Source organism: Aotus nancymaae, unplaced genomic scaffold (assembly GCF_030222135.1).
Source record: "Aotus nancymaae isolate 86718 unplaced genomic scaffold, 86718_ANA_hifiasm-v0.15.2.pri h1tg000040l, whole genome shotgun sequence".
Taxonomy (NCBI): domain Eukaryota; kingdom Metazoa; phylum Chordata; class Mammalia; order Primates; family Aotidae; genus Aotus; species Aotus nancymaae.
This window is the reverse complement of record NW_026988454.1, coordinates 2,697,487-2,713,051: the sequence shown is the minus strand read 5'-3', so window position 1 is coordinate 2,713,051 and position 15,565 is coordinate 2,697,487. Positions and strand designations below refer to the sequence as shown.

Here is a 15,565-nt window from a genome sequence, read left to right as displayed (position 1 = left end):
AAGCAAAGCTGACAAAATCAACTTTGTCAGATATCTGGAAAATGGTCCAATGTTTATAGCAACCAGGCAAATATTGAATCTGGAAACAGGCAACTTAAAAACGTAGAAGAGCTCTGCAGCATTCTAATCTCCCTTTTCCCCACTCCAACGCCCTGGTTCAGCAGTAGTCTTGAAGATAGCAGTCCACATTCCCAGCATGGAAACTTAGTCTCTAATTTCAGAGGGAACAGAGCAGATCTTCTTATTCTCAAAGAGTCTGGTTTCCCATTTTGATCTGTCTGACGTTTAAGTATATGACTTTGCTTCACCTAACTCAGAACTTTCTCAGGAAGAAACGTGGCTACATGGAAAGTCATCCTGATAAACACTTCTCCTGAAGGCAAAAGACTGCAGCAGAAGCAAACAACAGACATACTGAAACACTAAAAAGAAGAGCTTGGGAGAGATATTCTTTAAGGGAAAGTAAGGCATTGAAAGCTTTGGCATATACCAGAGAATTCAGAAAGCCACATGCATGCCCAGGTAAGGATACATGCTGAAGAAAGATCTGAGAAAATACTAACCTCTCTAATTCTTACATCTGGCTGATGTTTAGCCTCAGTGAGAGCAGGGGGTGGAGGCTAAGGCAGAGCTGTGAAAAGCTTAACTAAGCACTGAAGGACTTCTCCAACCCAGAGCCACTATGCAGAGATAGACAGATTTTTTTTTTACCTTTTATTTTTATTCCTTCCTTTTATGGCTCTAAATATTCAATAAAATCTCTAGCAACATACCAACTAAACAAATTTAAAGTAGCAGAAAGCTCAGATAACACACAGAACAAAGAATGCAATTTAGAAAAGTAGTTTACGAAACAGTCAACAAAAATGGATTAGAAAAAGTCACCAAACAATTAAACAACTACAACCCACAGTAAGAAACAAAAATAATAAAGAGGAGGAAAATCTGTTTTACAGAGCTGTAATACTCAAAATGTCAAGTTACAACAAAAATCTATGAAGTATGCAAAGAAGATGGTACAGGCAATTCACCTGCACAAAAAAAAATGAACAAACTATCCTGGCAGAAGCACATACAGAACATACTAAAGACTTTAATCAGTTGTTAAATATAATTACAGAGCTAAAGGAGACCATAGGCAAGAAGTTAAAATAAACAAAAGGATTATTGTCTCAAAAATTGGGAACATCAATAAAGACACAGAAATTATAAAAGTAATCAAACAGAAATTCTGGTGCTGAATAGAACAATAATTGAACTAAAAACCTCACTAGATAATTTCAACAGCAGATATGAGCAGGCAAAAAATTCACTTCAACATGTCTTAAAGGACAGATATTCTGGTGACAAATCCTGTACCTTTGATCTTGAAGTTAAGTACACTGAAACTATCCAGATGGGCAAGCAGAAAGTAAATACTCTGAGTCTATACAGACGGACAAGCAGAAAGAAAAAAGAATAAAGAAAAATAAACAGGGCCTAAGAGAACTATGGCATATAGCTCAAGTATATGTTTTCTCCTGAAAACCCAATTTAGATACTAAGACAAAAATAGGTAACAGGTTGAAATTGAGAGGATGAAAAAAATATATTCCACACATATAGTAACCAAAAGAGAGCTACAAGTCTTAGCTAAGACAAAAGAACTGTGGAATACCACTAAGCATACCAAATATGCATAACAGGAGTCCCAGAAGAAGAGGAAAAAGAGAAAGGAGTAGAGAGATTATTTGAAAAAAATAATGGCCCAAAAGTTCTAACTTTGATAAAAGACATTAATCTACACATCCTAGAAGCTTGATGACCTCCAAGGAGGATAAATGCAAAGAGATCACCAACAAAACATGTTATAATCAAACTGCTGAAATACAAAAACAAAAACAAAACCTTGAAGGCAGCAAGAGAAAAGCGATTCACTACATAAAAGGGAGCCTCAATGAAATTAACAGCTGATTTCTTAGAAGAAATCATGTAGGCCAAAGGCAACAGAATGACATATTTACAGTGTTCAAAGCAAACATAAATGCCAACCAAGAATTCTATATCCAACAAAACTACCCTTTAAATAAAGGTAGAAATTAAGAAATTTGCAGATAAACAAATGGTGAGGAACTTTGTCACCGACTGACCTGTCCTACAAGAGACACTGAAGTGAGTCCTTCATGTAGAAAAGAAAGAACCACAGTAATTCAAAGCACTGTTAAGCTATAAAGAATATTGATTTAAAAAAACTACATAGGCAAATATGAAAGCCAGCATCGTATTTTGTTTGTAACTTCTCTTTTTATCCGTATGTGATTTACAAATCAAATGCATACAACAAAAATTTTAAGTCTCTGCTACTGAGCACAGATGTAAAAATGTGATTTATAGCAAGAAAATTAAAGAGGAGGAATAAAGTTGTACAGAATCAGAGTTTCTGTATACAGATGCTCCTCAATTTACAATGAGGTTACATGCCAATAAACCCACTAAAAGTTGAAAATATCATAAACTGGAAGTAATTTTTCAATTTATAAAATGTTCAACTTAACAATGGGTTTATCCAAACATAGGCTAGTCATAAGTCAAGAAGCATTCTGAATGTGTATCACTTTTGCACTGCTATAAAGTAAAAACATAATCAGTAAAACCACTGTGACTCAGGGACTATCTGTACTATTAATGCTAAGTTAATATTAATTCAAAATAATGTGTTGTAAGGTCAATTGTAAACTCCAGAATATTCATATTTAAAAAAAAACTAAAAGGAAATAAGAAACTAACTAAAACAATATGTTCAAAAAATACACACACACACACACACACACACACACACACACACAAAAGAAGGCATTAGGAGGAACTGGAAAAAAGACATAAACATATAAAACCAAACAAAATGGCCAAGTAACTCCATACTTACTGATTATTTCAAATGCAAATAGATTAAAATCTCCAATTAAAAAAACAAAAATTGGCAGCATGGATTTTTTGAAAATGAATCAACTATATGTTTCTATAATAGATTCAATTTAGATACAAAGACAAAAATAAGGAATAGGCAGAAAGTGAGAGGATAGGAAAGACATTCCATACATAAAGTAGCCAAAAGAGAGCTACAAGTCTTAGCTAATGCAGTAGGACAAGAATAGAAAACTAAAGGTTTACAGTTTGAGAAAGAAGAAATAAAACTTTGTTTACAGATGCCATGATTGTTTATATAGAATTTTTTTTTTAATCCACAAAAACTCCTTGGAACTAAAAAGCAATTATACCAGATTTTCAGAATATGAGGTTAACACACAAAAATCAGTATCTTTCCTATATTCCAGGAAAGAACAAGTAGAATTTGAAATTAAAAGCACAGTACCATTGCATTAGCACCCAAAAAATGAAATACTTGAGTATAAATCTAACAAAATATATACAAGCTCTATATGACAAAAGCTACAAAACTCTGATAAAAAATCAATTAACTAAATAAGTGGACACATATTCCATGTTCATGGATAGGAAGACTCAAAACTAACAAGATGTCAGTCCTTCCCAACTTGATCTATACACTAAGTGCAATCAAAATAGAAATCCTGGGAAGTTATTTTATGGTTACTGGAAAACTGATTAAGGTTAATATTGTGAGCCAAAAGTCTCACAGTAGTCAACACAATATTGTAAGAGAATAAGGAATTTGGATAACACCTGACTTTTATAATAAAGCTACAATAATCAAAACAGTGTGGTTATTAGGGAAATAATAGATACACACATCAGTGGAAAACAGAGAGCCTATAAACAGACCCAAATAAATATATTCAACTGATCTTTGACAAAGGAGCAAAGGCAATACAATAGAGAAAAGATAATCTTTTCAGCAAATAGTGCAGGAACAGCTGGACAGTCACATGACAAAAAGTGAGTATCTACATGCCTTACACCAATAACAGAAATTAAATCAAAATGAATCATAGACTTAAATGTAAAACACAAAATGATAAAACCCACAGAATATAACATAGGAGAAAATCTAGATAACTTGGGCATCTCATTTATTTTTTAGAAGCAACACCAAGACATAATCCATGAAAGAGAGAATTGATAAACTGTACTTCAATGAAATTAAGATTTTCTGCTCTGTCAAAGAAACTCTCAAGAGACAAAAGACGCTGTCAAGAAAATAAAGACAAGTCACAGATTGGTAGAAAAAATTTGCAAAACACATATCGGATAAAGAGTTATCCATAATAGACAAAGAACTCTAAAGCTCATTAATAAGAAAACAAACAACCTGATTAGTAAAAAGTCCAAAACATTAACAGATACATCATCAACAAAGATATACAGATAAGCAAATGAAAAGATGCCCTACATTATATGTCATCAGGGAAATGCAAATTCAAACAACGAGATACCACTATATGCCTATTTAAATGGCCAATATCCAGAACACTGACACCAGCAAATGCTAGCAAAAATGGGAACGACAGGATCTCATTAACTGTTTGTGCGAATGTGAAATGGTACTTTGGAAAACAGTTTGGCAGCTCTGGCAAAGGTAACAGTGTGGGTCAAAGTCTGGAAATGAATGCCAGAAAAACTGCAAGTTAACTCAATTACACTGAGGGACATGATGCCAAAGAGAAGCTTCTAGAGATAAAGGTGTAGATAGAACAAAGCCAGGACAAATCGCCAAGTACTTGATAAGTCATGAGTTGCTCTGTCCTAAAGGCAACAAGAGCTGCTAAAGGGCTTTGCTTAGGCATGACAATGACATGATCATAATCATATTTTTAAAAAGCAAATGCAACTCTATTAAGTGAAATATGAAAAAATGAGTAAGCCAAAATCCCCATCCTTACTGCCATACACTATTGGCAGAAGTGTATATTGATAATCACATTGGAAAATTGTTCAGCAGCAATCTACTGAAAAATATGAACCAATGGATATTTTATGACCCAGGAATTGCACCCTTAAAAATGCATACTTATGTCCATCAAAAGCTGTATATATTACTACAGTATTCAAAGAAGCACTATTTACGATTGCCAAAACATGGAAATTACCAAATACTCATGAATGTTAGAACAGATAAGTCAGTTAGTATAGTCACACAATGAAATATCATACAATAATAAGAAGAAACTATTTACAACTGCATGGAACAATATATATATATATTTTTAAATATATCAAGTGCTTACTAGGTACCAGGTATTTTATTAGCATTTTCCCAATAAGGTTAAAGGGGCTCCAAGATATACATAAGCCAAGGTCACATGTCTAAAAAGTAGTAAAAGTAGAATCAAAATCAAAACTTTCTGAATCCAAATTCAAAGCTCTTTCTACTATATCTTGTTCCCATCTTTTACCTTGTCTAATTGCTAATAATCTATTTATCTGCTTTGACCTCAAGATTCTTATTTCTTTGGAAGGCAAGAGTCCCTACTTACCTTTACAACATCTGCCCTAAGCCAAGTGCCCAGCACACAATAGGTACTTGACAAGGAATTCTTGTTTTAAAGAACTAAGTACAATAATCCTCCTCCATGCACAGTTTCACTTTCTGCAGTTTCAGTTAATCACAAAGTCAACCACAGTACCAAATATTAAATGGAAAATTCCAGAAGTAAACAATTCATAATTTTAAATTGTACACTGCTCTGAGTAGCATGATAAAATCTCACATGGTACTGCTCAGTCCCAACCAAGACATGAATTTTCCCTTTGTCCAGCATCTTCACGCTGTAGACACTCCCCAACCCTCATTCACTTTGTAGCCATCTTGCTTATCAGATAAACTGTCATGGTATCCCAGTGTCTGTGACAAGTCAAGCTTATTTTAATTAATAATAACCCCAAAATGCATCAGTTGTGATGCTGGCAATTCAGATATGTCATAGAGAAGCCATAAAGTAGTTCCTTTAAATTAAAGGGTGCAAGTTCTTGATTTAATAAGGAAAGAAAAAAAACAAAGGTATGCTGAGCTTACTAAGATCTGCAGTAAGAATAAATCTAGCCAAGAAATTGTGAAGAAGGAAAAAGAAATTCATGCTAGTTTTGCTGCTGAAAATGTTATTGGCAAGAAAACTAAAAAGACACTGTTCCGGAAACTCACCAAGTTTATACGGCTATGCTTGTTCAACAGAATAGCCATTAGTGACAAGTAGCTGTTGGAGACTTGAAAAGTTGCTACTCCAAAGTGTGATGTGCTGTGAGTGTAAATACAACTGGATTTCAAAGACAACAGAACAAATGTAAAATAGTTCATTAAATAATTCTAAAACAATCAGAAGAAAAATTCTAATATTCTAGAATAAATATAGTTAAGTCAGTTTTATTGTTAAATTAGTTTCACTTACTTTTTTAAAGTGGCTACTAGAATATTTTAACTTGCATCTGTCATCTTTACTACATGTTTTGTTACTGTTGAACAGCACTGTTGTAGGGGCCTTTTTTCTCCTTATTCAAGGAAATAATCTATATTGTCCCTAATTTAGACTATTAAAATTCACAGTAGAAACAGCCCATATAACTGCCATCATTTCTCCTGGGTTCCACATGAAGAAGTGAATTTATTACTCTTTCTTCTTTTGCAAGAGTTTTGTAAGACTGCGTCGCTATTCAAAGAACATATTCCAACCTTTCCAATGTGCTTTAAAACTGACCTTGATATCTCCATTGTTTAAGTGACTACTGTGGGTCTGAATGTTTGTGTCTTCTCAAAATTCTTATGTTCAAATTTGTATTATAATTATTTCTATTTGCCTTCATAGCCTGTGAAAGAGACAGTCTTCCCTTCATTCAAACTGCTTGCTTCCTGTCTCTTTATAGGAAATGTTTCTCTTGTCTTGTTAAAACTCATACCCTCTTCCTAAATCTCCTCCAAAAGTTTGTTTTTTAATCAAGGAAGACAGCTTCACAGCAAATGTTACTCTCTACTCTCATTCTGGTTTCTGTTCCCTGTGTGTTTAGATCTATCAACAAATGTTTTTGAAGGATATGCAGAGCTGCATAAAGCTGCATAAACTCACATATGTGCTTTGCTGTTAAGAGAAAAAGAAAAAAATTGAAAGTGCCAAAAATGTTTGTTTTCTACAGAGGAAAAAATTAAGCAGGAGAAACTGTTCAATGTAAGCTATACAAAAATTACCTCTTTTAATCAATGGAAAGCCAAGAAAAGTTAGGACAGAAACTAAAATGTACATTCTTCTCTGTTATAGACTAAATTGTTTTCCTCCAAAATTCATATGTTGAAATCCTAACCCCCAGTACCTCAGAATGTGACTGTATGTGGAGACAGGGCCTTTAAGAAGATGATTAAGGTAAAATGAGGCCCATAGGGTGAGTCCTTAATCCAGTATGACTAGTATTCTAATGGCAGCCATAACAAACTAATACTCTCCTTTCTGAAAACCTTACAGTTATTTCTAAAATTGTTTAAAAGGCAGAATGAATCTTTTAATGACTGAACAAACATTGTGTCAAAAATAATAAGCATGCTAAAACAAAAACTATCAATCTGATATCAAAAACAAGCAAATGCAGCGCTACAGTGTTCCTAATGGTTAAATCTGAGTTCAAGCCACTAGGAGAAACAATCATGATAAATGGATACTCCCTTAATAAGAATAAATACAGGGCCAATAGCGATATTTTACCACATACTTTCAAAATATATACACTTGAATTTTACAATTCACATGATTTTGCTTTGTTAATATCAAGAAAACAGCATATTTCTTTTAAGCTGAATGATATTTTCAAAATCAAAACCAATCTTCTCAAACACTACTTAACTTTAAAAGAGGAAATAACTTGATTTTCTTTAATGATAAACTGGCATCTTAACACAAAAGAGTCTACCAGAAAATGTATGCTATATAAGACATACATCAATTTCTTAAGCATTGATATAAAGTCTTTTGCCGGTCTTTGAAGTAGAAGCTACATCTTATTCATCTTCTTATCCTCAGCAATAGTAATTACAGTCGACTATTATTAGTAGCATTATGTTTTATGAAGTCCACACAAACTATGAATTAACACTTGACCAATGCTTGCTCCTAGTGGAAACACAAGGTTAGGTTCCTATAAGCCTGTGGTGACATTTTCATCAACCAATCAATATATAACCTTACTCTGTATATGTACTTGTAAACAAATGACAGTGAAAGCACTGTGAGTACTGGGGTTACAAATCAATTTTAGTGAGTAAGCAAATCTGCAAATACAGAATTCAAAAATAATGAGAACCAACTTTGCTTTTACACACTAAGCATTCAACAAATGCTTCAGAATCAAACGAACAGGCGAATAAAACCATTATCTTACTGAGGTGCTTTCATTACTTCTAGTAATTTCATTATCCTGATTCCATCTAAGACACTTATATGACACTGAATCCACCAGGACAAAAAGCAATATAAATCATGACTCAGGCTGTTTGTTAGCAGAACAGCAACCTGAGTCTTTGGGAACCACAGCTGTCTTCTGCCTTGCTTACCTCATAAAAAAACTGATTTTATTATTTATTTTACTAGATCTTTGCTAATAAATATGAAAATACTGAAGAAGCACATACCATGAAATTCTGTTGGGAAACCTAGGAATTCAAGTCCTGCCAATAGACTGGAACAAGAAATTGCACACCACTGAGATATCATCATGCTTGAAAGTCAGTATCACAGCTATGGATAATGTTATCTGAGTGAGAGACGCCAGAGTTCCTAAGACAGCTCTCTTCACATTTTGTTCTTGAAGATACAGTTCTCAAATTTGTGACCTTAGCCATTTTAACACATTGTGACACCCTTTGGAAGCATTACACTTTACCTCTAGGCAAACTGATTTTGCTTTTAAAAAGAAATCCCCATTCACAAGTGTTTAGTACCAGCTGACCTGCCTGTATTTATTCTGAAGCTGTGCTGGAAATACTTCAAAAGTTTCTATTCACTTGCTCACACTATAGCTGTCCCACTTCACGTCATTCATTACACAGCCCCCCAACTTGCCATGCTGCTGTCAAACATCTTGTCCATCCACTATAACAGCTGCTAATTCTTTCTTAACATTTAGGAGCCAAATTGTCCCTAGTGACTAAGAAATGCTATGAGTAGAAATATAAGCATCTAAGCAGGACACCTTACTAACATGAACTTACTACACAGAGCAGTGAAGCACAGAAGAACTGTGTTGCTTATCTTTATAACAGAGAAAGATTTAAACATGGCACATCTGCTTTCTTGAAAGTTTCATGTATGTCACCTATTATCTCTAAATCTCTAATTTCCTTCCCTAATACTTAATCCTTTAATGAGAACAAGTTAAGCAGCTGAAGAAAGGTGGCATTATTATTCTGATCTCTATGGCAACATTTAATTTAAAACATAAAATTCTAATCACCAAAGACAACTACCAAGGTTCTCTTAGATCTAACATTTACTGAAATAAAAAAATTACTGAAATAAGTCACTTAACATTTCTATGCCTCAATGTCCTAATTTGGAAAATGAAGATAATAATATCTGTACCTCATATACGAAAATTGCTTTAAAAAATTCAAAAAATGTCAGCTATTATTACCACTTAAGAAAATTAGTTTATACCTAGTGAACAAACATCCATTAAAAGATACAATATGACATTGTTATAAAAGTGGTTTCTGTAAAATACTTCAATTCAAAAATGTCATTTTAACAATTCAGTGGCATTTCTAAATTCCCAAAACACTTTATTTTTGCTTCCTTGAATGACAAAAATGTAAACATTAAATAGTCACTCAGCGGGGTGCCGTGGCTCACTCCTGTAATCCCAGCACTTTGGGACGCCAAGACTGGAGGCATGTTTGAGCCTCAGGAGTTTGAGACCAGCCTGAGCAACATGGTGAAACCTTGGAGGCTGAGGTCAGAAGATCACCTGAGCCCAGGGAGGGTGAGGCTGCTGCAATGAGCCATGATCATGCCACTACACTCCAGCCTGGCTGACAAAATGAGACCCTGTCTCAAAACAAAACAAAACAAAACAAAAAACAGTCACCCTCAGCTTTACTTCCAGCATGTCTCACCATTCTGTAGAGTGCTAACTGTAATCCACAATTCTCACACTGTGTTCAACTAGTGTGCATGTTAAAATTTCAAGTTTAGATAATAATGCAAAACTTGGTATATATCAATAATCTGAGCTAATCTCATAATTAATGTCTAAAAACTGTATATATCATATGCTAGGCTATTTAGATTTTCAGATCTTTCATCCTGATACAGGCACCTTGAGCTGCCCTTTTTAAGAAGGCAGCCATAAAATTACAGGTTTGTAGTTATCTTCATTCTTTCAGATTTCATAAGGAGCCATTAAAATAGTTTAACAACATTTTATAGAATGATGTACTGCTCAGACTTTCACTATGATGACAATTTGGCTGCAAAGCATGTTCTGATGTCTGGATTTTTATCAGTAAAGAGAATATGTTTGGCATATGCATCAGCAGATTACCACCAGTCTTGAACAGTTCCAGCTGATGAATCTAACATTTTTCAAATTTCAGTATAAATGCCAATAAGTAATTGAGATAAACAGCTTGTCAGGCGTTAAATGTTACTAACATGACCCTAGTCTACATTTAGCTTTCCCCCTCCTCATAGGTTTATTAAGACAGGGTTCGCTATCCAAATACTGGTAACAGAGTTCAACAGTTTATATGAGACCTATTGAACTATCCCTTTCATCAAATTTGCCATGCTTATTTTTTCACCAAAAAATGCCACATTCAAAGCCTTATAAGTGGCAACAAACTGATCATAAAACATCATGTATAATGAATTAAACGTATTTTTGCTAGCAAACATTATTTCTGCCAAACAATTCAGAAATAAAACTAAACCATTTAAGCAGACAGGAATCTGGCCTACAATCAAGAAAAGCAATAAAAAAAAAAATCTCAAAAGCTGCTTTTTCAAACAAAGAGTCTTTTCCCCTGCTCTGGCACAAAATTTGGGAAAAGAGCCAAAGTGTTAACTTCTCGGCCCTCTGACATCAGGGGAAGACTGTGTGCGTCAGCCAGCCCAGTAGGGACCCCGGGCTTATGGCAATGTGCCATGTGCTTCTTATCTTATCAGCTTATAGTGCCTGGCACTTCAGCCATTACTGTGTGAACCCTGGAGGAAGGAAGGTGTGTGTAATCGTGAGACTGTAGGTTAAAGTTAGGAGTTAAGCAGGTTTTAGCAACTTATTAACAAAACAAACTGTCCAACATATTGCATTAATAATAATGAAAGCCTCTGCCTTCAGTCTCAAACTTAAGAGAAAGTGAGTTTTTTTAAAGGAGTATTCTAGCTGTATATGAGAACCACTTCCCCTCCTACTTATGCAAATAAATGTCAAAGTTGTAGTGCCAGAACAGTGATTCCATTACATTATATTTAGAAGAGTCAAAAAAAAAAAAAGCAATTTGTTAGAAAATGTTTGTGTACCTCTTATATTAACGCTACTAAAAATGGTGTTTGGGGATTGGAAATAGGTTGTGGGTCAATATTTGCAACTCTAAACTCAAGACAGAGGAGAAAGTCCCGCCCACTCAGGCGAGTGGAGCTCAGTCACACCACTGAAGCCAGGATTGAAGGATTCAGAGTTTGCTAAAGACAGAAACTGTCTCACAGAAACTATTTCACCTCAAAATTAATTTTCAAAAAAACCTATCCTTGACTTAAAAATCATTTATATATATATGTATATATATTAATTATTATATTATATATATTATATAATAACAAATAACTATATTTTATTATATATTTTATATATATATTATTGCACTTTAGGTTCTGGGGTACATGTGCAGATCATGCAGGATTGTTGCATAGGTACACACATGGCAATATGGTTTGCTGCCTCCATTCTCTGCAATACCTATATCTGACATTTCTCCCCATGTTATCCCTCCCCAACCACCCTACCCCCCGCTGTCCCTCCCCTACTCCCCCGAACAGACCCCAGTGTGTGATGCTCCCCTCCCTGTGTCCATATGTTCTCATTGTTCAACCACCCCCTATGAGTGAGAACATTTGGTGTTTGATTTTCTGTTCTTGTGTCAGTTTGCTGAGAATGATGGTTTCCAGATTCATCCATGTCACTACAAAGGACACAAACTCATCACTTTTTATGGCTGCATCGTATTCCATGGTGTATATATGCCACATTTTCCTTGTCCAGTCTATCATCGATGGGCATTTGGGATGGTTCCAGATCTCTGCTATTGTAAACAGTGCCACAATGAACATACTATAAAGCATGTGTCTTTATAATAGAATGATTTATAATCCTTTGGATATATGCCCAGTAATAGGATTGCTGGGTCAAATGAAATTTCTATTTCTAGGTCCTTGAGGAATCGCCACACTGTCTTCCACAATGGTTGAACTAATTTACACTCCCACCAACAGTGTAAAAGTGTTCCTATTTCTCCACATCCTCTCCAGCATCTGTTGTCTCCAGATTTTTTAATGATCACCATTCTAACTGGCGTGAGATGGTATCTCAATGTGGTTTTGATTTGCATTTCTCTAATGACCAGTGATGATAAGCATTTTTTCATATGTTTGTTTGCCTCATAAATGTCTTCTTTTGAAAAGTGTCTGTTCATGTCTTTTGGCCATTTTTGAATGGGTTTGTTTGGTTTTTTTTCTTGTAAATTTGTTTTAGTTTTTTGTAGATTCTAGATATTAGCCCTTTGTCAGATGGGTAGACTGCAAAAATTTTTTCCCATTCTGTTGGCTGCCGGTTCACTCTAATGATTGTTTCTTTTGCTGTACAGAAGCTCTGGAGTTTAATTAGATCCCATTTGTCTATTTGGCTTTTGTTGCCAATGTTTTTGGTGTTTCAGTCATGAAGCCCTTGTCCATGCTGATGTCCTGAATGGATTTGCCTGGGTTTTCTTCTAGAGTTTTTAAGGTGTTAGGTCTTACATTTAAGTCTTTAATCCATCTGGAGTTAATTTTAGTGTAAGGTGTCAGGAAGGGGTCCAGTTTCTGCTTTCTGCACATGGCTATCCAGTTTTCCCAACACCATTTATTAAACAAGGAATCCTTTCCCCATTGCTTGTTTTTGCCAGGTTTGTCAAAGATCAGATGGTTTTAGATGTGTGGCATTGCCACCGAGGCCTCGGTCCTGTTCCATTAGTCTATGTCTCTGTTTTGGTATCAGTACCATGCTGTTTTGATTACTGTAGCATTGTAGTATAGTTTGAAGTCAGGTAGTGTGATGCCTCCAGCTTTGTTTGTTCCTTTTGCTTAGAATTGTCTTGGCTATGCAGGCTCTCTTTTGGTTCCATATGAAGTTTAAGGTGGTTTTTTCCAGTTCTGTGAAGAGGGTCATAGGTAGCTTGATGGTGATAGCGTTGAATCTATAAATTACTTTGGGCAGTATGGCCATTTTCACAATGTTGATTCTTCCTAACCATAAACATGGAATGTTTCTCCATCTGTTTGTGTCCTCTCTTATTTCCTTGAGCAGTGGTTTATAGCTCTCCTTGAAGAGGTCCCTCACATCCTTTGTTAGTTGTATCCCTAGGTATTTCATTCTCTTTGGAGCAATTGTGAATGGCAGTTCGTTCTTGATTTGGCTCTCTTTAAGTCTGTTACTGGTGTATAGGAATGCTTGTGATTTCTGCACACTGATTTTTTATCCTAAGACTTTGCTGAAGTTGCTTATCAGTTTAAGGAGATTTGGGGCTGAGACAATGGGGTCTTCAAAATACACAATCATGTCCTCTGCAAATAGAGACAATTTGACTTCCTCCTTTCCTAATTCAATATCCTTTATTTCTTTTTTCTTATCTGATTGCTCTAGCTAGAATTTCCAATACTATATTGAATAGGAGTGGTAAGAGGGGCATCCTTGTCTAGTGCCAGATTTTAAAGAGAATGCTTCTAGTTTTTGCCCATTCAGTATGATATTGGCTGTTGGTTTGTCATAAATAGCTTTTATTATTTTGAGATACATTCTGTCGATACCTAGTTTATTGAGAATTTTTAGCATAAAGGGCTATCGAATTTTGTCTAAGGCCTTCTCTGCATCTATTGAGATAATCATGTGGTTTTTGTCTTTGGTTCTGTTTATGTGGTAGATTATGTTTATAAACTTGCATATGTTGAACCAGCCTTGCATCCCCGGGATGAGGCCTGACTTAAGAATCATTTTAAAACAACTTTTAATTATTCAGAGAAACATCACAACTGCTATTTAAAAACTGATCTTGTCAATGTAATCAACACTTACATTCTGAATAACAAAGTAAGAGTTTTACTTACTAGTCTCAGCTCAAACTGTACATTAAAAAGTTCTCTATTAAAAATGAGAGCTTTTTTTTTTCTCAAACTATCTCAAACTAATACACCTCATGAACTGTCATCCTGGTTTTACAGCTAATAAAACAATCGATTTCTGATATTACATTAAAATTGTTTATTGTTCCCTCAAGTTTACCTGTTAAAATAGGATATGATTAATTTGCAGCTTGATACTCCTCTATGTGGATTAGAGGTCATGCCATTATAAACAATGAATAAGTAGAAAAATTGTCCACTCTCTCCTGTGACAAAAATCCCCTCTCTGAGGACACCATCCTATCCTTATACCTCATTTTTCCTTTCATTCTTTTTAGTCAGGTATTGCCCTCAACAGTACACTGTGGTCCCTGTTTGTCTAGTTTCTCTGCCATTTGGATTAACTTTGCCTCCTTATTGAGTTTAAAAACCTTTGGCAATTATTGCAATAACACCTCAGCAAGCACCACAGAATTCTTTGCTTAGTCCCACCCAACACTAGGTAAACCCAATCATTTGAGTTTTGTGCTCTCCATTTCTAATGGGTTAGAGAAAAATGCAGTAGTGCCAGTTCTTTTCTGTCTCCTAGATAGTTCCCTATACTGATCCCTCCAAGACTGTTCCATTACTCCTAAGCATCCAGACACAGCATGATCACCCTGACACGTGACCCAGGCTTTTTGTTACTGAGGGGATCCTTGTTTCTCTGAACCTCCACCCACTTTCCAGCTTCTCTCTTAACTCAGCTGGCTCTCTTTTTTGGTTCTCGATTCCTTCTTTTCCTGCTCACTCAGTTATTTCCCCTTTATGTCTCATGTCTTCAAATTCTCCTTATCACCTTTTAATGGATTTCTAAGATACTCACACTTCCACCAATCCTGAAACATGATCAACAACAACAAAACGTCCTTCACCCCTGGTAAACCCATCACACCTTCTATTTTTCTTTCACCATCAAAGTCGAAAAAGTAGTCCAGTGCTTATTTTAATGTCATTAATTCTAATTCATGCCTTAATAATCATCCAATGATTTCATTTCCCATAACTGCACTAAAATCATTTTTTAGTTAAGCCAACTTTCCAAATTGCTAAATATCTTTATCTCAGTCTTCATCTCCCTCGGTCTCCATAGTATCAGATATTATTAACCAATCACTTAGTTTTTGAGACATTTCTCCTACATCATATAGCAAAGTAGGTCATTTAGCCAATATTCAATTTGCTTAAAGCAAATATGTAATTAAACAGACCAACCACCCTATGAA

The 15,565-nt window shown here is 35.1% G+C and overlaps 1 protein-coding gene across 5 annotated transcripts in view; it reads right to left on the bottom strand.

Moving 5' to 3' along the window:
• The window catches only part of PDE10A (phosphodiesterase 10A), a 661,629-nt gene that overhangs the window by 231,550 nt on the left and 414,514 nt on the right, over positions 1-15,565 (bottom strand). The window lies entirely within an intron of this gene.